Source organism: Dipodomys merriami, unplaced genomic scaffold (assembly GCF_024711535.1).
Source record: "Dipodomys merriami isolate MVZ:Mamm:240054 unplaced genomic scaffold, mDipMer1.0.p SCAF_634, whole genome shotgun sequence".
NCBI classification, from domain to species: domain Eukaryota; kingdom Metazoa; phylum Chordata; class Mammalia; order Rodentia; family Heteromyidae; genus Dipodomys; species Dipodomys merriami.
Genome location: NW_027206218.1, coordinates 219,519 through 244,533, shown reverse-complemented (window position 1 = coordinate 244,533; position 25,015 = coordinate 219,519). Strand labels below are relative to the sequence as shown.

General features: G+C 38.4%; 1 pseudogene; it reads right to left on the bottom strand.

Annotated features, from left to right (window-relative positions):
• Positions 1 to 305: 305 nt before the first annotated feature.
• Positions 306 to 25,015, bottom strand: part of LOC138815289 (leucine-rich repeat-containing protein 14B-like) — a 126,276-nt pseudogene continuing 101,566 nt past the window's right edge.

Genomic DNA, 25,015 nt, shown 5'->3' with positions numbered 1-25,015 from the left:
AAACCCCAGAAAGTTTAAGTATGTAACAAATGGTAGGAGTATGTCTTAAAAATGAAGCTTATGAGTAAGTTGGTATGAAATTAAACTAGCTTTCATATACATAGAGTCAGGATGGGTGAATTGATGTGGAACTATTCTTTATGTTTATCTGTATGGTAGGGAGGAAGGATATGCCCACTTCAATCTAGATGCTGGTTTAGCTAATTAGAGCAGCCAGGTAGACTCGTTGTGAGAGGGGATTCTCTTAAATTTACCATGACTGAATGACTCCTTCCCTTTGCCCTTTTGCGCTCCCATTGCATTGTCTATTCCAAAGGGTTTATGCCCTGTGAAATGATGTTTGGCAGACCATCCTTCTTGTGTCCTCGCTTAAAAACTGCAATGTTGACATAGATGACTGCTCCAGTCTTTACAGGCACTGCAGACTGTTCAACAGGAACTCCATTCCCAATTTTAGGCACTCCTGCAGGCAGCCCCTGTAGTTGGCCCTAATTACTGATCATGAGACACTGTGTGGGTCATATGACATTAAAAAAAACTAACTATCCTCAGTGGAAAGGACCTTATACTGCTATCCTAACAGCTCCAACCACTGTCAAGGTGAATGGGATCTGGTCCTGGATGCACACTTCACCACTTAAGGTGGCCCTGCTACCAGAAGAGACAAATGGATGGTGTATAAGGACCCTGAAAAGCCTCTCAAGCTAAGACTTATCTCATCATAATTTTTCATTTATGCTTCTGTGCTCTAAATGATGTTAACTACCACTGGCAGTTTAAAATCAAAGAGACAAGGGGACAGTTTTCTTACTTCTGCTATTGTAATGTCCCTGATTGTAGCAATTTAATTTTACCAACCAACTCAACTTGTGGAATATGACAAACTGCTTCAGGTATCTTGATGTCACACCCCTTCTCCTACTATGTTCTGGTGCAATGGAAGCCTATGGTCATACATTAATCCAACCTTGGCCTCTTGGATTTTGATATTAGCAGTTCCCCAATTAAATCTTTATACCAAAAGTGAAAATTTTCAGAGATTGTTATCCCACCTCTTAACCAAGAGGACAGATTTTATTCCTATAATGTTAGGGGTGAGTCTGGTTACCTCTGTTGGAGGAGCAGCTTTTGCTGGAGGTGCTGTAAGACATAGTTTAAAACTTGCTCAAGAATTTGAGGAGAGGGTAGATGAGGATACTCATGCCTCTTCAGTGTCTCTGGCATGCATACAAAGACAACTGAACTCTCTAGCGGGGGTGGCCTTGCAGAATCATAGGGCACTAGACCTTCTCACAGCTTCCAAAGAGGGAACCTATGTTTTTCTAAGGGAAGAGTGCTGATACTGTGTAAATGAATCACGGCTGGAGAAGAAAACATAAAGGTTCTAGGTAAACTGTGTGAAGGACTCCACCAGCAACCATCTGCTAAACTAGATCTAGTATGGGTTCAAAGCCTTTTGGCCTGGTGGCTAGTATCTCTAGCCACCAGCAATTATACTATTTCTTCTACTTGTTATTACTGGTTCCTGTGTGGTTAAGTCTTTGATATCACTTATAGAAAAAATAATTGGGACTGTCAAGCTGATGGCCCTTCAGGCCCAGTACAGCCTCCTGAGTCAGGAAAAAGAGTCAAGAATTTGACTCAGTTACAAAAAGAAAGGGGAATGTAAGGATCTCTTAGGATAAAAGACCCCAAGACCAAGCAAGGACACTGAGTCAGAATATTAACCTCTTATGGGGAACTGAGGAATGCAATAATCTCTTGCTTGAAACTGAGGAATGAAATAACAGGAAATTGCCATTGTAAAAGTCCCTTGTTTGAAAAAAAAAGTTGATGTTATCATATTAATACAACTTTGCAGCTTGTACCTGCTTGTGTTTTTTGCCTTCAATAGCCTAGGCTGTGTTCATGTTTAGGGTCATAGTGTTTGCTCCCAAGTCTACACTGTGTCCCTGGCAGGACAACTTCTGTAACACCTAACAAACTTCTTTAATCTCTAAGCCCACTTTGATGGACTCATTCTCAGACCCTGTAAGAATTGAAATAACAGTGATTAAGTTGTCTTAGACACTAATGAGGGGAATTTGTTTTAAGGATATCTCAGGTAACCTCAAAGTAAGAATAGAGTAGGATCAGACCTAAAATCTAGAAGTAGCCATGAACATCCATTGGCAACCTGGGAATGATTGTCTCCTGAACCCACATACCTGTTTCAGCATTCTCACTGTTAAGAAAATGGAGGAAAACAGAAAAGGAATAGGCCAGACCCAATGATCAACAGGTGGGGACTGTTTATTGCCAGCAATGTGCATAGACCTTTCAGGTTTGGAGGTTGTTTGAGGGACTATATTTTGGATGGACTTATATAGGGCTTGTTTTCACAAAGAAGCAGAAAATAAAAAGTGGCTTATGCTCTCTTAGGCCACAAGGAGACTTCCTTGACCAGGCCCACAAGTTGAATGTTCTACACTGGATGAAGGGCTATTGTCCCCTGGGGACCAAGTGTTATATCCTTGGCCAGGCACCGATTGGAACCTGCCTGCTGACAGGCATGTGGCCACGCTTGTTTTCTTGTACCTGGTGTCTTGCTTGAGCTGGAGGAATTAGGCAGGAATCAATCTTTCACTCACTGTAACAAATTTTTCAAGCCAAATTGCACAGATTCCAGCCTGTTACCTTTCCTGCAGCAGAATGTGGGGACATCAGGTTATACAGTGCTGTGGCGTTTTAGTGAGAGCAATGAAAAGAGTCCCCAGTATGTGACTTCTGTTAGAGTCATAGGAACTCTTGAACAGAAAAGTGTTGGTAGCTAGTTGTGATTCAGCTAGCTGCAGAAGGTCTCTGGCATCTCTAAAGGAGAACTGGGTCTCTCTGTTGACTGCCACTGGCAGGTAAGAATGTTACTGTAACAGAATAGAGTTCTAATGCCTGTTCCCAGAGCTAGGGCTGGCTCTGATTAGTAGAACCAAAGGACGAGGCTTGGGAGTGGTAGAGGCTGGTGGTCAAATGAATCTAGCTGCTCAGCAGAAAATGGAATATGAATTTTACTAAGAAATACTGGAGCATCTCTTAGTCATGAGATACCCTCAAATCAGGCTTTCACTGAGCTGGATGCAGAGCAAAACAAGCACAAAGCCACTGGTAACAACCAAAAACCAGCCCTGCTTCTATTCCCTGCAAACATTCTCCAGGAAATATTGCACACCATGCAGAACAATTCCTACCAGATCTGCTGAGTTTCTGCTAGGCCCAAAAGTCGGGTTCCCTTTCCATTTTACTTTTCATTTTCAGTCTTTTTCTCTTGTTTGTTTTTCTATGAGATCTTCTTTTATTTGTATTTATACACACACACACACACACACACACACACACACACACACACACACACACACACACACACACACACATTTGTGAAAATACCTTACAGAGAAGTTACAATTACATGAGTACATGAGCAAGGTAATGAGTACATTTCTTATTAGGGAGGGTAAGAGGAAACAAAGTGGGAGGCAACAATGCTTGATAAGAAATGTACCCATTACCTTTTATTTGTATTCTGTGACAAGTGATCTGATTTTTCCCTGTTACTGCTTCCAGCACATGCTGCCCTAGGTCCAATTGAAAACTCTACCACAACGCCTGGACCTCTGCTGTAACAGCTTCACCTAGTCCTATAATTGAATCCCAGGAGGCTGGGAATATGGCTCAGTGATAGAATGCTTCCCTAGCATGCATGAATTCATGGGTTCGATTCCTCAGCAACACATAAGCAGAAAACACCAGAAGTGGTGCTGTGGCTCAAGTGGTACAGTGCTAGCCTTGAGTAAAAGAAGTTCAGGGGCAGTGCAAAGGCCCTGAGTTCAAGCCCCAGGACTGGCACAAAAAAGGAAAAAGAATTGAACCCCAGGGCTTCCGATGTCACATTTAGAAGGCATGTTTTCTTCCTACATTGCCTGTCATGTGTATCTACAGCTTTCTCTAACAAAGGTTTTTCATTGAAACTACAGTTGCTTACATCTTAGCCTTAGGATCTGATATAGGGATTGATCTCTGGGAAACAGGGCTGGTTGAAATGCAAGACATTTCCTTAGCACAATTCAAGGGCCTACTCTACTTGTTTTAATGTTCTGGGAAAGTTTTCTTTTTTTTGGGGGGGGGTCCAGTCGTGGGGCCTGAACTCTGGGCCTGGGCACTGTCCCTCAGCTCTTCAGCTCAAGGCTAGCACTCTACCACTTAAGCCACAGCGCCCCTTCCGGGGTTTTCTTTTTGCTTATGTGGTGCTGAAGAATCAAACCCAGGCCCTCGAGCATGCAAGGCAAGCACTCTACCACTGAGCCACCTTCCCAGCCCCTGGGAAAGTTTTCTAAAGCAGTTTTGAAAGTTTGAAGCAAGAAAGCACCAAGCTCATGGCTGGTCTCATTAACTATTGGGTGAAAACTCCAGAAAAGTGGTGGGAGGTGGGGATGTCTTCCTGCTTGGCCCATAGTAGCACGGCATGCAGCTCTTCTGCAATCAAGCATATTTATACTGATCATATGTGGACATGGCCAGCTCATCCTGGTACTCTCCAGGTAGTATTTCTTAGGCACCAGGAACTCCATGTAATGAAGTTCAGGGAGTTTACACAGTGCAGAGAAGAGGCGCTTGAGGGTGCAGGCTGACAGCAGGTTAGCAAGGAACTTGAGCTCCTAGAGATAGAGGCAGGAACACAGGCCCAGGATCATCATGACCACATAGCTATGGGTAATAGCACACTCCACTGGGGTCCACACCCGCACTATCTGGGCAACCTGTTGCCGGAGCTTGAGGAAAGTAGAGGGATATAAATGAAGCAGATTGTGTCTACTGAGGTGCAACACATCCAGCTGGGCAGCATGGATACAGTCTGCCAACAAGTTCATGTCCACATGGTTCAGAGCACAATTGGCCAGGTCCAGCATTCTCAATCATGTCCTGAACGGGCTGTAGAACATGGAATAATCAGCACTAATCAGAGGAGTTCCATGTGAGCAACAATGGATGTGAGCAATCCATCTGCTTGTCTGCCACAGAGAACAAAGACTACACCTTGCAGGGCAAGTCTTGTTCTTACCTGACTGCATGCAGTCTATGAAAATAGTTTGTGACACATGATGCTACATGAAATGCAAATGTCTGTGTCCATAAATATGGTTCACTGGGATGCAGGCTGGCTCCCTTGCTTTCAGACAGTCTACAGCTGCTGGGCTTGCTGTGTGGTTCAGAATTAACCTGAACCAATGAAACCTTTGTCTTCATCTCACCTAAATGGCAGATTTTATCAACAACCATTTTCATATGAAAGGAGTTATGTACATGATCCTGGAGAGAACATCCACTCTGAGAGCTTGCTACAGAGGAAATGAGGCATTAGTAAGAAAAAAGAGCCATTACTCTAACAATAGAAGAATCCATTACTGTAGAGCCAGGAAGGGAAAGCCAGACATCCCCAACTGAGGCACCATATCCACAATCCATTAATTCTGATTTAGATAGTGTTGGCAGCAAGCATCAGCAAAGGGGCAGCTGGGCCCTGTCTCTGACTGAGTCCCTCACTGTCTGTGCATGCCCCTCTTGATATCATCAGGCTTCTGAGTGTTGGGATTGCAAGCCTGGTTTTGATGCCTACCTTACACATTGTCTCTTTCTAACTAGAAGCAGTCCCCTGAGGTCCCTCACTATTCTGGATCACTCCTGGTCCTCCAACTTCTTTATTTCTCTTTTGTGCTCTCTTATGTGCAGCTCCAGAGAGCATTGAGCTTGGGGCTTTGTGAATAAGCTGTTCTTCTACCTATCACTCAGTGCCCCTACAGCCTGTGAAGCCAATGACCAGAGTGCTTGACCCATCCCTCCTCCTTTCAGTCTCTGAGATTCACCCTAGGAGAATCTGGATCTTCCCTGTCAGCATGGAGAGGGCCACACTCAGCTCTATCAGGTAAGTCATGTGACTGAGCTCTCAGGAGATGGAGCCAAGGAGGCAGTCTTCATGCTTAGAAGTTGGGACAGAAGTGAAGGGTGTGTCAAAGGCCTTAATGTGGAGGATGAGTGAAGTCAGACGAGGGAATCCCACCTGGGCTAACAACTGCTGCACATGCCAGCATGTAGCCGCACATTGTGGGCCACTTCCAGCTTGCACAGCTAACCTGTCCTGGCTAGGCCTAACACCTGCAGAAGCTACCCAGGGCTCAAGCTGTCTTCCCTGAATGAGGGGCAGTGCATTTGCAGAGCAGCCATACCTGCTGATTCCAGGGCCTGCACCACTATCTCAAAGTTGCCTTCAATGGGCTGGGAAGGTGGCTCGGTGGTAGAGCACTTGCCTTGCATGCCTGAGGCCCTGAGTTCGATTCCTCAGCACCACATAAGCAAAAGGAAAAAAGCCGAAAGTGGCGCTGTGGCTCAAGTGGTAGAGCGCTAACCTTGAGCTGAAGAGCTGAGGGACAGTGCCCAGGCCCAGAAGGGCCCCACGACCGGACCTCCCCCCCCAAAAAAGTTGCCTTCAATGACAAAGAAATAAATGAGGACTTCAATAGGTCACTTAACTGCACAGGGCTCTGCCTGTAGTTGGCAGCATATTCTAGCCAGGAGCTCAGTGTAGTTCCATATTCCCAGAGCCCTTCCACAAGGGCATTGCTGTACCTGCACATCCCGGATACCCATAAGGTCAGATTTCTGCAGCTGATGAATCCTTTTAGAATTATTTAAGAAAGATTTTTCCTTTGTTTTATTTAGAAAAGAATATTTTAAAGGTTCATTCCCTGGAAAACACTTCTCCAGTTTTAAATGCCAAGACAAATAGTTGGGTTCCACATGAGAGTGCCATTAAGATACTAGAACTCTACGTACTTTTCAGGGATACAATGAATTTTGGGATGACTCAATGTTTTAGGTATCCATGATTCTAACACTAGATACATTTCTACTTTCTCAAAACACTGAGAAGAGATTTTGATTCCAAGAGACTTTGAAAAATAGTATGAAGTCTTTCATAACTCCGCATCAACTCTTCATTTTATGAACTTATTTTCCTAATATAATTTATTAAACTTTATAGTTAATTATTTTCTCCAAAGTCACAAAATCATTTTTTGAAGATTTTCTAATAGGGATAAAGCTTTGAGACTGAAAGGTCAATATAATCCTTTTTGTCTACTATAATCAAGAATCTCTTAAAATTATTGTTGAATGTTAAATTCCTCCAAAGCCTATACTTGAATGGAATCGCTTCTATCTTGAGGGTATGAATTGTGTGTGCTTGGGAAAAGTTCCATTTATCCCATTAATATGTGGAGGATATTTCACAGTAAGGAGATCCAGGTAGTACTTACCCACTTTGGTCTCATCTCTGTACTCTGTGCGTTTGGGCAAACTTCAACTTTGTTCACGACTCATTTAACTTCTGTAGATTCTATGATGAAGATACTCTTTTTTTGTGGGGCGGGGTCTGGTTGTGGGGCCTGAACTCGGCCTGGGCACTGTCCCTCAGCTCTTCAGCTCAAGGCTAGCGTTCTACTACTTGAGCCACAATGCCACTTCTGGCTTTTTTCTTTTTGCTTATGTGATGCTGAGGAATTGAACCTAGGGCCTCAGGCATGCCAGGCAAGCACTCTACCCCTGAGCCAACTTCCCAGCCTGATGAAGATTCTCTTAAATTTAATTTTTTTCTAAAATATATCAGAAACCTGTAAGTATTCCTCAATACATCATGTATTCCCACAACTTATGCAATCCCTTCCTTTGATAAAAAGTCCTTCCTCTAATTAATATTAGCTAACTCCAATAGTATAGTATAAATAATTACTCAGGTTGAGGAGAGAAAGTTGTTCTATAAGTGAAATAAATACTTAGTTTTATCAAATTTTATCATTTTTAACCTCTGAAAAACTCTAGAGGTCCTAACTAAAAGCAGCTTTCATTTACACACACAAGAAAAGAGGTTAATTAATCTATTATACACTAAGAACAATGAACCTCTGACAGAAAAACCCATGGCATTTTTAATTATGGCTGTTATTATTATTTTAAGAACTTTTGTATCCCTTTTTATCCAAAGAAAAAAATTAGATACTATTCTTAAACAGACCAAGTTTCATTACCAAGAAAGGTAAAAGAAAACCTAAATAATGTGAGAAAATAACTATATATTATAGATTTTAACCTCAGAGAATATATGAAGAACTCCTCAATCAAGTAACACAAAAGGAAATTCACTTTAAAATAGTTGTGGAACTTCAACAAACATTTCTTCAAAGCAGAGAGATAAAGCACCACTAAGCAACCCCAAAGTTGCTAGGAAAATGCCATCAAAATCACAGGAAGATACTGCTTCATGCCTTCTACAATGACTGTGACTTAAAAAAAATACAGAAAATGGTCTGGGAATGTGGCTTAGTTGTAGAGTGCTTGCCTAGCATGCATGAAGCCCTGGGTTCAATTCCTCAGTACCACATAAATTGAGAGAGCTGGAACTGATGGTGTTGCTCAAGTGGTAGAGAAAAAGAAGCTCAGGAAGAGTGCCCAGACCCTGAGTTCAAGCCCCAGGACTAGGAAAAAAAGACTTGGCACAGCTAAGGTAATGAGAATGTAGAATGTTACAACCACATAGAAAACAAGTTGGTGAATCTTCAAAGAGTCTAACATAGAATTACAATATGACTTAACAATTCTATTTGTAAAGATACAAACAAACAATGGACAATAGAACTTACATGGATGCCAGTGTTCATTGTAGCCTTATTTATAAATACTGGAGAGAAACCTTCCGAATGTTCATTTATAGATGAATGAATAAACAAAATATGGCATCTCATAGTGTGGAAATTAATGTGCCACAAGAAATAAATTACACTCTGTCCATGCTGTAACATGGATTGCACCAACCTTGAAAAACATTATAAAACTAAGTATTTCAAACCAGACACAAAAGCATAGCTCATGTATGATTGTACTTATAAGAAATATCTAGAATAGACAACAGAAACTGATAGCAGATTAGAGATTGTCCACAGTTAGAGGGAGGAAGAGATGAGTGACAATTTATTGATTAATGATGATACAGTTTCTGTCGGGTCTTTGTCCGTCCCACGAAAGATGGACGGGGTCTGAGGAAAGGTAAGTGCGGCGCTCGCCCGTTCCCCAGCCTCCCTCAGCCCGGGAGACAATCAGACCCAGGAGGGAGCCAAATCCAGCAGGTAGAAAACTCATTTATTAACAGAGAGCAGCCCTTTTTAAAGACAAAAAGGCAAAGGAGGAAGAGGAACCAATCACTGTCAAGGTCATACCCTATCATGCACCTAAGCCTTCACGGACTGGTTAGGAACTGATCAGAAGGTAAATTGGGCTCTGCCCACTCTACTCCCTCCCAGCGCCATCTTTGCTGCCCATGTGCTCTACAGTTTCTGTTTGAAGCAATAAAAAATTTAAATACTGGTGATGGTTGCCCAACACTATGAATATGAGCAATGTAACTTAAACACTTATATATTGGAAATTTGGTTATTTATAATTCACCACAGTTTAAAATGTCAAAACATGAAAATTAGTATTAAAGATGTGTTTCATGGGCTGATAAAAACCAAAATGACAGCTCAACATGAGTGGCTCATGCTTGTAATCCTAGCTACTCAGGAGGCTGTGACCTGAGGATTACAGTTTGCAGCTAATCCAGTCAGGACTTTTATCTCCAATTATATACAAAATAAACTAGAATTGTGGCTGTGACTCACATGGTAGAGAGCCAGCCTTGTGTGAAAAGGGCTAAGGGACTTGAGCTCAAGCCCCAGTACTAGCACAAAAGAACAAAAAAAAAAACCCAAATGATAATGGTTGTTCTCAGCACTCAAGAAACCTACTAATTTTTGTTCTTTCTCAATGTTTCCCTAATGTTAGGATATGAAAACCACATCCAGGAACTTTTAAAAATTCATCTTTCCTCAGCGTTTCCATAAATGCATGGCAAATCCCAGAATTGCTATACTGATTTCTATTACAGGCTTGTGACATCATGATTTCAAAACCACACACAAGGGGCTAGGGATGCAGCTCAGTGGTAGTCTTCTTGCGAAGTGTGCACAAGACCCTGTGCTCCATCCCCACGACTTCTATGAAAAAACTCCAAATCACAACACACATACTCATAAACAAAAGTATTGTTTTAACTGATCATTTCCTATAAGAATGGCTTCTATTATTTCTTTGACTAATGTTTAGCAAATCTGTGGCTCCTAAGAGAGACACAATTTACACTAACAGAGTTAACTGAAGTGATAATTTATGTGGAAGGTAGAAATTTCTCATAAACTCTAACGGAGAGCATTATATTTCAAGTGGTACTAGGGAATTTCTTTTATCTTGCAGAAACCAGTAACATTTAGAGGCACATCAAAGACCTTTTAAAAGAAAATATGGGAAAGAATAACACGACCATTTAGGAATGCCTCAATTTCTTTTTGAGACAACAAAATAATAATAATAATCAGAATGAATATTTTCTGGATTTTGAAGATTCTGCGTATTAGCACAATGAAAATATGAAGTTTTTATAAAATTTAAAACTCTTCATTCTAACAGATCACATACAGTTGGATTTAAAAGTTTCTCTTTCTTATTTGGTAAAAGAAAATGTTACATTTTGTCTGGCTTGCCCCAGAGGATCAAAAAAAAGCAAGAAAATCCAAGTATTCCAGCTGGTTGCTGGTGGCTCATACATGTTATCTTAGCTGAGGATGAGATCTGAGGATTGCAGTTGAAAGGCCAGGAAGAAAACTTCCTGAGAAATTTATTTCCAATTAACCACCAAAGAAAGCCAGAAATAGGGCTGTGGCTTAAGTGGTAATGTACTAGCCTTGAGCAGAAATGTTCAAGTACAGGACCCTAGTCCTGAGTTCATGCCCCAGGATTAGCAAAAACCAAACGAAACCAAACAAAAAATACCACCCAAGAGAAAACCCCCAAATATCCCCTTTATTCCAATCTTGCTTTCTCAGATATTAGTGAGCACATGCCTGATAAATCCTGCCCCATATTGGTGAGCATTGTGCCCCCAGGAAAACTTGATCATTCTCCATCATGTAAACTCTGAAGTGGATGAGAAAGGGAAGTGTTTGAGACTTAAGCACTAATATTTCGTTTAGTATCTTTTTTCCAGTAGCAGGAAAAATTGATGAAAGTCTGTTATTGCAATATCTCAAAGCTGGGATTCAGCCGAGCTGCATTCCTGAGTTCATAGAAGAATTTACGTTAGGAAGTGGCGCTGTAGCTCAAGTGGTAGAGCGCTCGCCTTGAGCTGAAGAGCTAAGGGACAACGCCCAGGCCCAGAGTTCAAGCCCCACGACCGACAAAAAAAAAAAAAAAAAAAAAAAAAAAAGAATTTACGTTATGCTCCTCAGTTCAACAAGAAGAGGTCCATGTTTTTATTTTCCATGCTACTTCAACACTTCAACCCTTGACATTCAGATAGAACACACACACACATATGCCTTCAAGGGCTTCTCTTCCACATTTTGCAAAAGATAACGTTGAGCATGTAGGTTTAGGTATCCATTTCTGTTGTTGCCAGGGGCCAGCCTCGGATCACAATCCTCTACATACTCATCCTTCATAGCTCAAATTATAATGTGTACCATTATCCCTGCTTGTTGGTTGATCTTGAAACTCACATTTTACCCAAGCTGGCTTCAAAATGCAATCTTCAATACTACTTTCCAAGGTGGTTGAGCAAGTTTATACTCCGACCAACAATGCAGTAAGGTTCCCTTCTGTCCACATCCCATTCAGCATCTGTTGTTAATAGAGTTCTTAATTATAGCCAATCTACTGGGGTGAGGTGGAATCTCAATGTTGTTTTGATTTGTATTTCTTTTATGGCTAGGGAGGTTGAGCATTTATTTCTTCATTGGCCATCCTTCTTTCCTCTTCAGAGAAATTTCTCTTTCATTCTTTAGGCCACTTATTTATTGGGCAGTTGTTTCTTTGAGGATTTGTTGTTGGGGGATTTAATTGAGTTCCAGGTATATTGTAGATATGAGACACTTGTCCATTGTATGGCTATTGAAGATCTTCTCCCAATCAGTGGACTTCCTATTGATCTTGCCAGCTATGACCTTTGTCTTGCAGAAATTCTGCAATTTCATGCACTCCCAATTGTCCAACTTTTCCTTGATTTGCTGTGTTTCTGGATCTCTTTTACAAAAATTTCTGCCTGTGCCAAGGAGACCTAGGGTTTCTCCTATTTTATCTTGTAATTTTTTCAGGGTGTCTGCTTTGACACCCAGGTCTTTGATCCATTTGGAGTTGATTCTAGTACAGGGTGATATATAAGGATCTAGCTTTAGTTTTCTACAAGTGATTAACGAATTTTGCCAGCACCATTTACTGAAGAGGCTGTCTTTCTTCCATTCTATTTTTTTTAGCTCCCTTATCGAAGATTAGATGGCTATAGGTCTGTGGGTTCATTTCTGGGTTCTCAATTCTATCCCATTAGTCCTGAAGTCTGTTCTTGTGCCAGTACCAAGCTGGTATCATTACTATGGCTTTGTAGTAAAGTTTGAAATTTGGTATTGATATTCCTCCAGCACTATTTTTTCTGTTAAGGATCGTGTTTGCTATTCGGGGTATTTTATTATTCCATATCAGCTACTTTGAAAAATAGTATGGAGGTTCCTCAGAAGACTCCATATAGAGCTCCCCTATGACCCAGCAATACCACTTTTGGGCGTTTACCCAAATGATCACAAACAAGGCCACACTAAAGCTACCAGCACGACTACGTTTATTGCAGCATTATTTACCATAGATAAGATATGGAACCAACCCAAATGCCCCTTCATAGATGAATGGATCAAGAAAATGTGGTATATATACACAATGAAATTCTCTGCTTCCATCAGAAAGAATGGCATTGCCCCATTTGTTAGGAAATGGAAAGATTGGTACAAATTATATTAAGTGAAGTAAGTCAGGCCCAAAGAAACATAGGTCCCATGGTTTCCCTTATTTGCAATAACTAGTATATGTCTGAGACAAGCAGAAACGGTCAGATAAGTTGATGTTAGGCAAAATGAACCCTAAGATAAGGACTCATGTTTTTTTTTTCTTTCTTGTGATTTTTTCTTTTTTTGAGGGGGGGGGTCCGGTTGTGGGGCCTGAACTCTGGGCCTTGGTACTGTCCCTCAGCTCTTCAGCTCAAGGTTAGCGCTCTATCACTTGAACCACAGCACCATTTCTGGCTTTTTTCTTTTTGTTTATGTGGTGCTGGGGAATTGAACCTAGGGCCTCATGCATGCAAGCAAGTGATGTACCACTGAGCCACTTTCCCTGCCCCTTTCTTGTGATTATTTCTAACATATTTATAAGATGATTTCTTTCTTGCTTTGTATGTCCCTCCCCCACAGTATAACCACTGTTTTCACTGTAGTTGATGTTGGTATAATTTGTGGAGGGGAAGGGAATAAACAAATTGTTTAAATAAGGATACAGGTGGATCCATTTCAACAATGAGATGTACAAGACGTTATGTCAAAAAACGAACTTTACAACTTTGGTGGGGGGGCGCATATGGGGGAAGGGATGGGAACAAAGAAGGAGGCAACAATGCTTGATAAGAAATGTACATTACCTTGCTCATGTAATTGTAACCTCTCTATATGGTACTTTCACAATTAAAAAATGCAATCTTCCCTATCTCCACCTCCAGAATAGCTAGGATTATATATATGCCACCGTGTTCAATGTAAAATTAACTCATTTTTTTGTTTGACTGAGGTTTCAACTCAGGGTGGCATTCTACCACTTTGTCCATACACCAGCTCTTATCAAGTTTTTTATCTTTAGTTTATGGATCACTTAATTCACTCCAAGTATCAATTTCATTTTAATTTTAAGAATTATAGTTTATTTTTGTTTTCCTTAAAATATTTGTGCAAAGGAAGGAATGTTCTGTTTGAAAAATAAAGATAGTTACCCTTTAAAATATTTACTCTGTATTGAAACTCTTAGAAGGCAAGGTATGGCTCAAGTGGCAGAGCACCATTCTTGAGTAAAAACCAAGCAAGCATGTGAACAAGCCCAATTTTACCGCACACACACACACACACACACACACACACACACACACACACACACACACACACACACACACAACAACAACAACAATAACAACAACACTTGGCATGAAATTTTAAGCTTTACAGGTATTAATAATTTTACTTCTCACAAAAATGATTGTGTTAACTAATACCTATAGTTAACACACGAAAAGTCACTAGAATTATATATACTATTTTATTTTCCAGATGAGGAAACTGAGTCATGGGAAAGATCAGAGGATATTTTAGAAGAGGAAGCCAAGAATTCTGTTTTAGAACCTACAGGACTTAACACACCATTGACACTATAATACTGCTTGATTTAGTGTATTAAAAATCCCCTCTGTACATTATTTTTACCACACCTCTGATGGACTTCCTGCTCATTGTGTTGATTAAAATTTGACCACTTTCATTAATTCACTAAACATTTTCCCAGAGCTGCCCAGGCTTCTGAAAACACTAAGCTAAGAGATAATTTTGAGGGTCAAGTAAAAATCTGCAGAGATAGGTTTGTATGAAGCTAATGAAGTTTAAGCTTATCCTCTTGGGAGCCCTTCAAGATCTTGGAAGAGGAACAAGCTGTGGTCACCCAGTCAAAAATTTTGATACATTTTGAGACATATAAATTCAAATGGATAGAAATAGTATATCTTTCTAACCCAATATTCCTGTGTCGTTTGGCATGCTTTCTTCCCTTTTTAATTATTTTTAGATAGTTGTAGGAGTTTCAACTAAATGTGTCCCTTTACATGTACAGTGCATTTTGATCAGTTAATGCTTCCATCATTCTCCCCTCCACATATCCATTTCCTTGCCTATTTTCTAATATGTCTGAGTTCCATTTCCACATGTGCAAATTGAATATTATTACTATATTTGCCCACCATTCATCCCTCTATTTGTCTACTCACTTCTCCTTATTTCCCATCCCTCTCACTCATATTTGAGCTCCTTAGTATTCTTTTTGTTAAACTGTTGTTCAAAGTTGTACTAATTTATATTTCCACCAATTAAGGTTCCTTCTCCCCTCCTACTCCATTCTTGTCAGCATTTGTTGCTGTTTGTATTCTTGATGATGGCCATTATGTCTAGAATGAGATGGAATCTTGATTCTGTTTTGATTTGCATTTCTTTTTTGGCTAGAGGTCTTCTACAGGTTGTATTTTTAGGTTAATAACCATGTCCTTTGCTGTGCAGAAGCTTTTTAGCTTGATACAATCCTGTTTGCCAAGTCTCTTTTCTATTTTCTAAGTTCCTGGAGTTATATTTAGGGAGTTTCTGCCTATGTCAATACATTCTAATGTTTACTCTTTCCTGTAGTAAAGTTTTAAATCTTATATTGAGGTTTTTGATCCACTCTGAATTGATATTAATTTAAGGTGTGAGAGAGGTCATATATATGGACATTTGATTTTCCCAGCACCATTTGTTGAAGAGGCTGTCTTTTTCCACCATACATTTTATCAGATAGCTGTGGGTTCTTGTATTCATTTCTTCGCCTTCTAGTCTGTTCCACTTCAGGTCTGTCATACTTTCTAGAGTGGCTAGGACTATTTTGAGATTAACTAAGGAGAATGTGAGTTGGAATTCATTTAGTTTGATTTTACAGAAGTCTCTGATAATCACATATTGAATAATTTATTTACTGATAGTGATTGTACTGTAGCAATAATTTTTATGGCACATTTTTAATAGAAACATTGAGCAAAGCTGTTTAATTGTTTAATCATTTGTTAATGAAGAGGAATTCATCACATAGATTGAGAGAATATTTTGGTTCTCTTGCTGATTGATATATATACACTTAAAATTGATGAAAGCAACATAATTGTTAGACACACAGGTTAATGAGTGTCTAAGTAAGTTGAAAATGATTTAAGGTTAGTCTCTGGACAGGAAAAAAATAAAAGGATCTGAGAATATAGAACTCACCTAGAAAAAACTTCAGAGAAAGGATTTCACAAACAAGACAATTCAAAACTGAAAATATGGAAGAATGAAAATATAGTCAATTATATTGTATGAAAGTATGAATTATTTTTTATAAAATATATTAATAAACAATTATCATTTTACAAAAGATTTATAGTATAACCTAAAATAGTAAAATACCTTTTCATTTCAAAGAATGAAAAAAAAGATACCAAAGGAATATGGGATAACTGCAAAAGACGTTACATATGGATAATGGGAATATCATAAGGAGTAAAGGAAAAGAAATAGAAAAAGTATTTGAAATAATAATGACAGAACTTTCCCCAAATTAATGTCAGGTATGAGCTACACTTTCAGGAGAAACTCTGGTAACAGCAAGTTACCAGAATGAATTCTGCAAACAACAATAAAGGCCCCTAAAAGAAGAAAAAAATCCTCACACAAACAGGTATATGTGGCATGCTGTAATAGTTCATGGTTATAAATTAAAAATAGCCAAAAGGTCTAAGCATCTTGCAGAACTGTAGTACAGGTGATGACAAGTCCCTGGGACACTTTCCTGATGTCTATGACAATCAGAGGGAAACCTTCCTTGACCCCATGAGAGCAGAACTTTCTAGAGGATTACGAGGTTCCTATGACAATGAGTCTGAAATACCTTATTTTCCTTGTGGACAAAGTCATTACACTACTTATAAGCTATATGAATCTTAAAATGAAGCTTACTCCTGCAAAATCTGCTTAAAGTGCATTTATGAAAGAAAGAACTGATAGCTCAATATAAGAATAAGAAAATGGGAAGCATTCCTAAACTCTGAAAATGGAATTCTCAAAGTTAGTCAGCTGACTACTGACCATATACATGCCCTGGACCTGCTTCTATTTTCTACATTGTAACACTGCTAGTGGTTCATACCTGTAATTATAGCTACTCAAGAGGCTGAGATCCTAGGATGGCAGGTCAAAGAAGTCAGACTGGGCAGAAAAATACCAGAAAATCTTATCTCCAATTAACCAGCAAATAGCCAGAGGTATGACTCAAATGGTAGCATGCTAGCCTCAAATCTCAAATAAATAGAGAGAGAATCCAAGGCCCTGAGTTCAAGTCTCAATTCCGGCACACAGAAAAACAAACTAAAAGAATACTGTTATGGGGGGAGGGGAGCATCAAAAATATAAAAAATAAAAAAGAATACTGCTAAAGGAAAGTTTTTGAGTATTAGAAGGGGCTCAAGATTTATAACTTTATATTATATACGCATATAATACGTACAGCTATAATTTAAAATATATAATCAATTTATACATGTAAGAGAGTCCAATCATGATATAGATTATATAATATGTTTTTCCTTTTTTTACTTTTTTATTGTGAAAATACTGTACAGAGAGATTATAATATATTTTTCTATGGACGAACAAAGACAAGAATTTCATTTTTAGAAGCCAAACAAGTAAGAATATGAAGTGAAATACTTAAACTCTACTAAAAACAAAAATCACTAACCTGGAATTCTGAACCCATGAAATTATCCTTCATCACTCAGATAAATATAATTGACATCTACATTAGAAGGGATTGTATTCAAGTTCACACATGAAAAAAAAAAAAGGTCACACATGAGCTTTCATCGAGACAGAGAAAATTCCAGGTAAGAAGATAAATGAAAACAATAGAAATAATATAATACCTGCTCTTGGACCAAATAGAATTAAACTTGAATTCCATAATATAAATTAATAATAGAAAGATACTTAAAGATTAAACACTGCTAGGTGTCCAGGGTACATATCTGTTGTCTTAGCTATGTGAAAGGCTGAGACTAGGCAGATTGATGTTCCAGGCCAGCCAGGGTGGAAAACAAAAGTCTTCAAAACTTCATTTAATGGAATGAAGATGGTATACACCAGTCATCTCAGCAATGATGAAAATCCATATGGGAAGGAGGTGAGACACATCTCAGAAGTATATAACCAATGCTAAAAAGACTGGAGATATGGATCAGCAGTATGACACCTGATTAGCAAATGTGAGGGCCTGAGTCAAACTCCAGTGTCACCTAAACAAAGAAACGAACAAATATATCTCAAACTGTGAAATGCATCAGAAGCAGTGCTTTGAAAGAAACTTCTAGCACTGAATGCATACAGTAGGAGGTAGACCTCAAGTTATTAAACCAAGTTTCTATTTTAGTTAACTAGAAAAATTCCTGAGTTCAATCTCTAATACCACTACCACCACCCAGAAAAAATAAATGAAACTTGTAGAAAATCCATACATCGAAACCTGCAATGATAAATTCAAAAGTAATTCTTTGAAAAGATCAAGAAAATCAGTAAGATACTACTTAAGATGAGGATAAGATAAATTAACAATATGAGAAATAAAAGAGATATCTGATAATTTCAATGATGTTAAAGTATAATAAAGATAACAAAGGAATATTGTGAACAAACCTATGCCACAAATTTGATAATCTAAATGTAATAGACCAATTTCTTCCAAAATATCTGTCAAAACTTACACAAGAAGAAATCAAGCAGGATAAGTCTGAATCAATTGAAAAAAATTGAATAGCTAGGATTACAGGTGTGAGAACCAGAACCTGTCCATCTTAATGTATTTTTAATGACTTCAAGTCTATCAAGTTATCACAAAGACTGTGAAATCTTATTACTTATTTATCCCTTTTTATACTAGGTGCTATTCTAGGTTTTTTTCCATGTATTATTAACCTGTGTGATAGTTACATTATGCTTTGAGGTTGGTGTAACTACAAATTTTCCAGAAAGAAATTGATGCAAAATAAATTGTTCAATTCTATGAGGCGGTTTAAATGGCACACCGGGGGCTCAAACCAGAATTTGGTGTTTGTGCCTTAGTGCAGTGTACTCCTCTCTGTGCCACTTCTGTGAGATAGGATGCATTTATAATTCCATACCTGGATTTCTATTTCACTTTGAATTCTATAGCATTTGCTATGGGTTCCATAGCTTTGTTTTTATTTCCTCTGTTGTAATTTTAGGTCTTAGAAAGGGCAGTGATTATTTTTTTACTCTGTCCTATTGTTTCAGATTTTAGACTATATATGGACCCAGCATTATAAAGCAATTTTCCACTGGTCTAGATAATTTAGCACACACTGCAAACTCTGAAAGCTTCAATTGGGAGATATGTCCAATTACTTTCCAATCTATTTTTATGTAATAATCAATTTTGAAAGGATAAACCATATTCTGTTTGTAGGATTTGCATTTTGCTTAAAATAAAGTCCAATTTCTGAGATTCTCTAATAAGCATTGTAGATTATCCAAAACCTTAGCAAGTCAAATACTTGTCTCACTTCTTCGTCTACCAAGAAGAAACCTGGAGTTCCCCAATCTTAATATTTTGTGCCATTTTGAGCATAATATTGTAACAGGTCCGAAGGCCCTTTGACTGAGGGGCACTATCATTTGGGCTCAGAGATTAACCAAAAGCAGTATAAAAGCTTGGCATCTCAGCTTCCACTTTATATCCACCTACCAGACCAATGACTTACTGTATCCAGGTTCCAGCTGAGAAATCCTGAGATGATGAACTGCCTGGCTCTCTATGAGTACTGCCTTCCAACTCTCACCACATGAACACGTGTGTGACTGGGACTTTAAAATTATGCATTTGTTATTGGATGCTGGTGTCTCACACCTGTAATCCTAGCTACTCAGCAGGCTGAGATCTGAAGATCCTGATTCAAAGCCAGCCAAGGCAGGAAAGTCAGTGATATGTATCTCCAAATAGGTAGCCCTGAAAAGCCCAAAGTGGAGCTGTGGCACAAGTGGTACAGTGCTAGCTTGACTATAAAAGCTAAAGGAGTGCATCCAGGCCCTGAGTTCAAGACCTAAGAGTAGAACAAAAAACCAAACTACAAAAACAAAAAAATATGCATTTCTCTCCTGCCACTGCCTTTTCCTCCTATATAAAGCTAAAGAAAATGTGTACTCAACTTGGGAGGGGGAAGGAAGTAGCTGGGGAGGTGGGGAGGGAAGGTATGGTAGAGGAAAAACAAAGGAGGAGGAAACAATGTTCGATAGGAAATGTATTCATTACCTTACTCATGTAACTGTCCCTCTGTATTCTATTTTTATAATAAAAAACATAAAAAAGAAGAAAATATATGCTTAGTCTGGACCTATGGAACCAGGAGTATATTCCTGGACCCTGTAACAATGGGTTTCATCTATCAAAGTTAATGGACGTATCTTTGATGCTTATATTCATAAGCCATCTATTTGGCATTTTGAATTTATGACAACATTTTTTGCTAGCTTTCAGACTTGAACTCAGAGCCTTGCACTCTTGCTTGGATTCTTCTCTCAAGTCTGGTGATCTCCCACTTGAACCACAGCTCCACTTCTGACTTCTTGTGGGTTAATTGGAGATAAAAGTCTCTTGGATTTGCCTACCTAGGCTCACTTTGAACTGTGATCCTCAGATCGCAGCTTCCTGAGCAGCTTAGAATACAGGCCTGAGCCGCTGGCACCCTCCTATAACAAATATTTTTAACTTTTCAAAACCTCTGTGATCACCTGCCCTTGGAACAGGTAGCAGTACTCTGTTCTATACCAATTTTCCTCCACAGCACCTAAGCAATCGTCCCAGAGAAATCTTCCCTTACCTCCTACTACCCTGTCCCTAGACACTTCTCTAACCCCAATTTCTGTCTCTCTGCTCACACTGTCTTCATTTTCTCCACACTACTTACTGTCTTCTAAAATAACAAGTTGAACTATAAGAAATTGTGATTCACTTAGGGTAGAAGCTCTTGTTTGGTTTCTATGTTTACTTCCACATGGTCCAACATTAAAACAAGACATTTTATCTGCTTCATCAGTCACCTATCCCTACTTCCCTAAATCCAGTACCTGGCAGATATAATAAGATATAAACCATCTTTTCAATCTCAATCATTTCCTTCAATACTGAGTTAAGATAAAAAAAAATCAGGATGATAATTGACAGCACTTCCACAGAGAAGGCCTTTGGGTGTGATTTCTCTACATGTCTAATGATACACCTTTCAATACACACACACATCAACCCTGATTCAAGCACACGTTGTGAGCATGCCACAGCCATTGCTCTGTCATGGGATTGTAATATAAATTCCATTTAATAGTGTCATTACATAATGGAGTTTTTTGTGTTTCCCTGTGAGCATGGTACTTGTTAACTTTGTAGCAAATTTAACAAGCATCTCAGTGACAACCAAACCTCTACATCTTTTTCCTGTGAAAGGTGCAATGGGGAATGATACCAGGCAGGCCTGTATCCTTATATTGATCCAGTTAATCAATTTTATGATGGAATCATTATTTTGAACTTATTCTGCTAAACTGTAGTTAGTTTGCCAGATATGCATTTTTTGAAAATGGAAGAGCTTTGTGGTGCTAGGTCCTCTCCAGGAGCAAACCCACACAAAGGGATAGATTTTTCTATATCTCTTGCTCAACAATCTATTTTGTAAATATTTCTAATTGTGGATTGTTTTTTGGAACTCCTAACTCTTGAACTCAAGTCCTGTGCAATGTCCCTGAGCTTCTATTACTCAAGGATAATACTCTACCACTTGAGCCACAGCAACACTTCTGGCCTTCAATGAGGAATTGAACCCAGAACTTCATGCAAGCACTCTACCACTAAGCCACATTCCCAGACTATGGGTTTTGTGTGTGTGTGTGTGTGTGTGTGTGTGTGTGTGTGTGTGTGTGTGTGTGTGTGTGTTTGTGTGTGTGTGTATTGGTTCTGGGCTTGAACTCAGGGCCTGAACACTATCCCTGAACTTTTGTACTCAAGGCTACTGCTCTATCACTTGATAGCTCCACTCCAGGGTTTTGGTGACTAATTGGAAATAACAATCACACCAACTTTCTTGTTCAGGCTGGCTTCAAACCATGATCCTCAGATCTCATCCTCCTGAGTAGCTAGAATTACAGGCGTTGGAAATCTAATTCTGTTTGTTTTATTTTTGCTTGCAAATAAACCTATGCACATTGAATTTCAAACTTTACACTGGAATATTGTTTATATGTTTGATGAATAGTGATATTTCTATTGCAATGTTCATCAGAAAAGTATGAATAATTTCTGAAATTGGGTCATTATTTCTGTAGTCAATAACATTGTGATAACAAGTCCAGTCTCTGGCAAATGATTTAAAAATTTATTCTCTGAGATCAATTCATCTTTTTAAATTTGTACCTATCTTCAGTGATCTTAAGGATCACTTAAGGAATAATAATAGGAAGTACTAGTTTGGGGACTATAATAACTGCTCTTGCATTTTACATTAATGAAATGTATGTGAGAAAAATTAAGTTTTTAATTACCTTTTCTCTGAAATTTCCAAACTACCAACAGATTATTTGATAACCTGAAGTTAGTGGTGACTCTGGGGAGGAAGGACCTTGATTTGCAGCATTTGCCAAATTTTGTGCTGTAAGTAGTCCCATAATGGGCTATTTTAAGCTAATCAAAAGTTAAGCCCTTTTATATTTCTAAGTACTTTGTCACGGATTTTTGTAAAGTCAAAGATGCATTCGCCTTCCAGCTGACTATTATACTATGAAACTCCTCTTCAAAAACATTGGCCAAGATAGAAAAATAACAGTTACTCTGTCATTTCAGAACTAAAATATGTGGCTTAGATGGTAAGACTTCCTTCAGTGCAGTTTACTCTATGGTTAACAGGTGGCTTATTGGCTTCAACTGTTGATAATCCAGCACTGATCCTAGATTCAGAATCAAAGTAAAACTTCACAGTTACAGACAGAGTTTATTCAGTACTTGCTTTTAAATTAGAAAATAAGCTTAAATAGTTAAAACACAAATAGGGCACAGATTTACTTTAATCTGTCAAAAAGATAAATAAATATTTAATGGTTTAAATTGTGACCTTCAAAAATAGGTACAAAGTCTGACCCTTCTATTACCTTTGCGTACCTGGGAGTATGATCTCATTTAAACATAGGCTCTTTGCAAATGTAGTCAATAAAGGATCTTAGTGAGACAACATGTGAATTTAGAGTAGACCCTAAACCCAATGATAAGGTAATTTCAGGGATTGGATTTGTTTGGGTTGTTGTGCAGTACGGCACAGATCATAATTTACCCGAAAGACTCAGCTACTCAATCCCAAGCTGCTTGTTGCCCATGGAAATATGACCTGCCAGATCTTCTGGGTGTTGTTCTTTTGTTTCGTTTGGTTTTGTTTTCCTGAGAAGAAGCCAGAAGCAAGATTTTCATTTGATAGCACTGTAGTTTTAAATGTCTCAAGCAAGGGAAAAGGAAGAAAATAGAAAAAAAATGATTGGTTCTTTTCAGGTTTTGAACAAATGTATGACCTTTGCTTTATAAAGTAACGTCTAGATCTAAAAGAGTTATGCTAATTTGTTGTTTGGTAATTGTCATTGTTTCTCAGTGCTTTCAATTAACAATGCTTCCAAATCAAATAAAATAGGCTTAAAATTTGTCATCCTTTATCATCCTAGTTAGAGTGGCCGATGTGTATACAGGAATATCTTAAATTTACAGGCAACTGGTTTTCTAGAACCATTTTGAAGTAAAGAATTTCAAATGATGAAAGTGTGGTATTACAAAACAATAATTTATTTTGAAGGTTCAGCTTTTTCATATACTGCAAGGTAAGCTATTGGGCTGTTGGGTGCTCATAATAAAATGATTGTATAAAGAATTTTAATCTCCGATTTTAGGTTTTAAGCCTACAACTTTTAGAACTAGTTATGTCTTTAAAAAGTCAACTATCCAAGTGAAAAAGGAAATCCATTTTCTCAATTTTCAATCTAATTTGAAGAACATATTTTTAGCTATGGGAACAATAGTTAGCTCTGCCTGATGACATGTTGTCTTTAAATTTTATGAAAAGAAAGAATTAGAAACAATTTCGAGGCTATATATTGCAGAACATAGAGGAGGAGGTTATATTGTAATTTGATTCTTTATTATTATATGCTGTGAGGTTACAAAAGATGGTGACAATTTACATTATTCAGAGGTACAGCTCATGAAGCACTGCCATGGTAGCTGGAAGTCTGACTACAGAATTGGTCCAGACAAGACCCGCCTGCCAAGAAAGCAAACTAAAATGACGTGATATGATAAAAACAAATGAGTGAAAAAGTGGCTACAGCCATTTCCTATCAAATAAAATGATGAAAGAAAGACAGATGGGCCTCGTGGAGCAAGATGGTCGGGTTAACAGTGAGGATAAAATATTTAACTAAAGGCAGCCACTATTGTTGCATATATATTTAATAAGTTGAAATAAACAAGTGTATATAGCCATAAAGAAGAACTGTAGTTCATTGTAGTTCTCTGAAGAGGAATATGGGATATATGGAAAACAAATTATCATAGGAATAGGAATGGGCAACAAAGATTTGCATAAATGAAATAGAAATAAAAGCTGTTTTCTGGAAAACTAATTGTTTTTTATAGGTGGATGATTCATAGATGATCTCTGTGTGTGTGTGTGTGTGTGTGTGTGTGTGTGTGTGTGTGTGTGTGTGTACGTGCGTGCGCGCTGTTGTCACTGGGCACTGGGACTTGAACTCAAGGCCAGGGTATTACCCCATAGGCTTATTGCTCAAGGCTGGTGCTCTAGAAGTTCCAAATATAACTTCTCCTAATTAGCTGGAGATAAAGTCTTCTCTGTCCTGGCTGTCTTCAAATTGTGATCCTCAGATCTCAGCCTCTTGAATAATTACAATTACAAGCATGAGACATGAGTCAGTGGCTACCTGATAAGTCTATGCATGTTTTTGTGTTTTGTATGTTTTTAAATATTCTCTTTTAAGAAAAACCATGAAACATATGAAAATAAAACTTAGTTGAATTAAAAATTTAGCCAGACTTTGTGAAATATTAAATGCCATAAGATGTGTATTGCCTGGGATTTCACTTCTAAAATAAATAATTT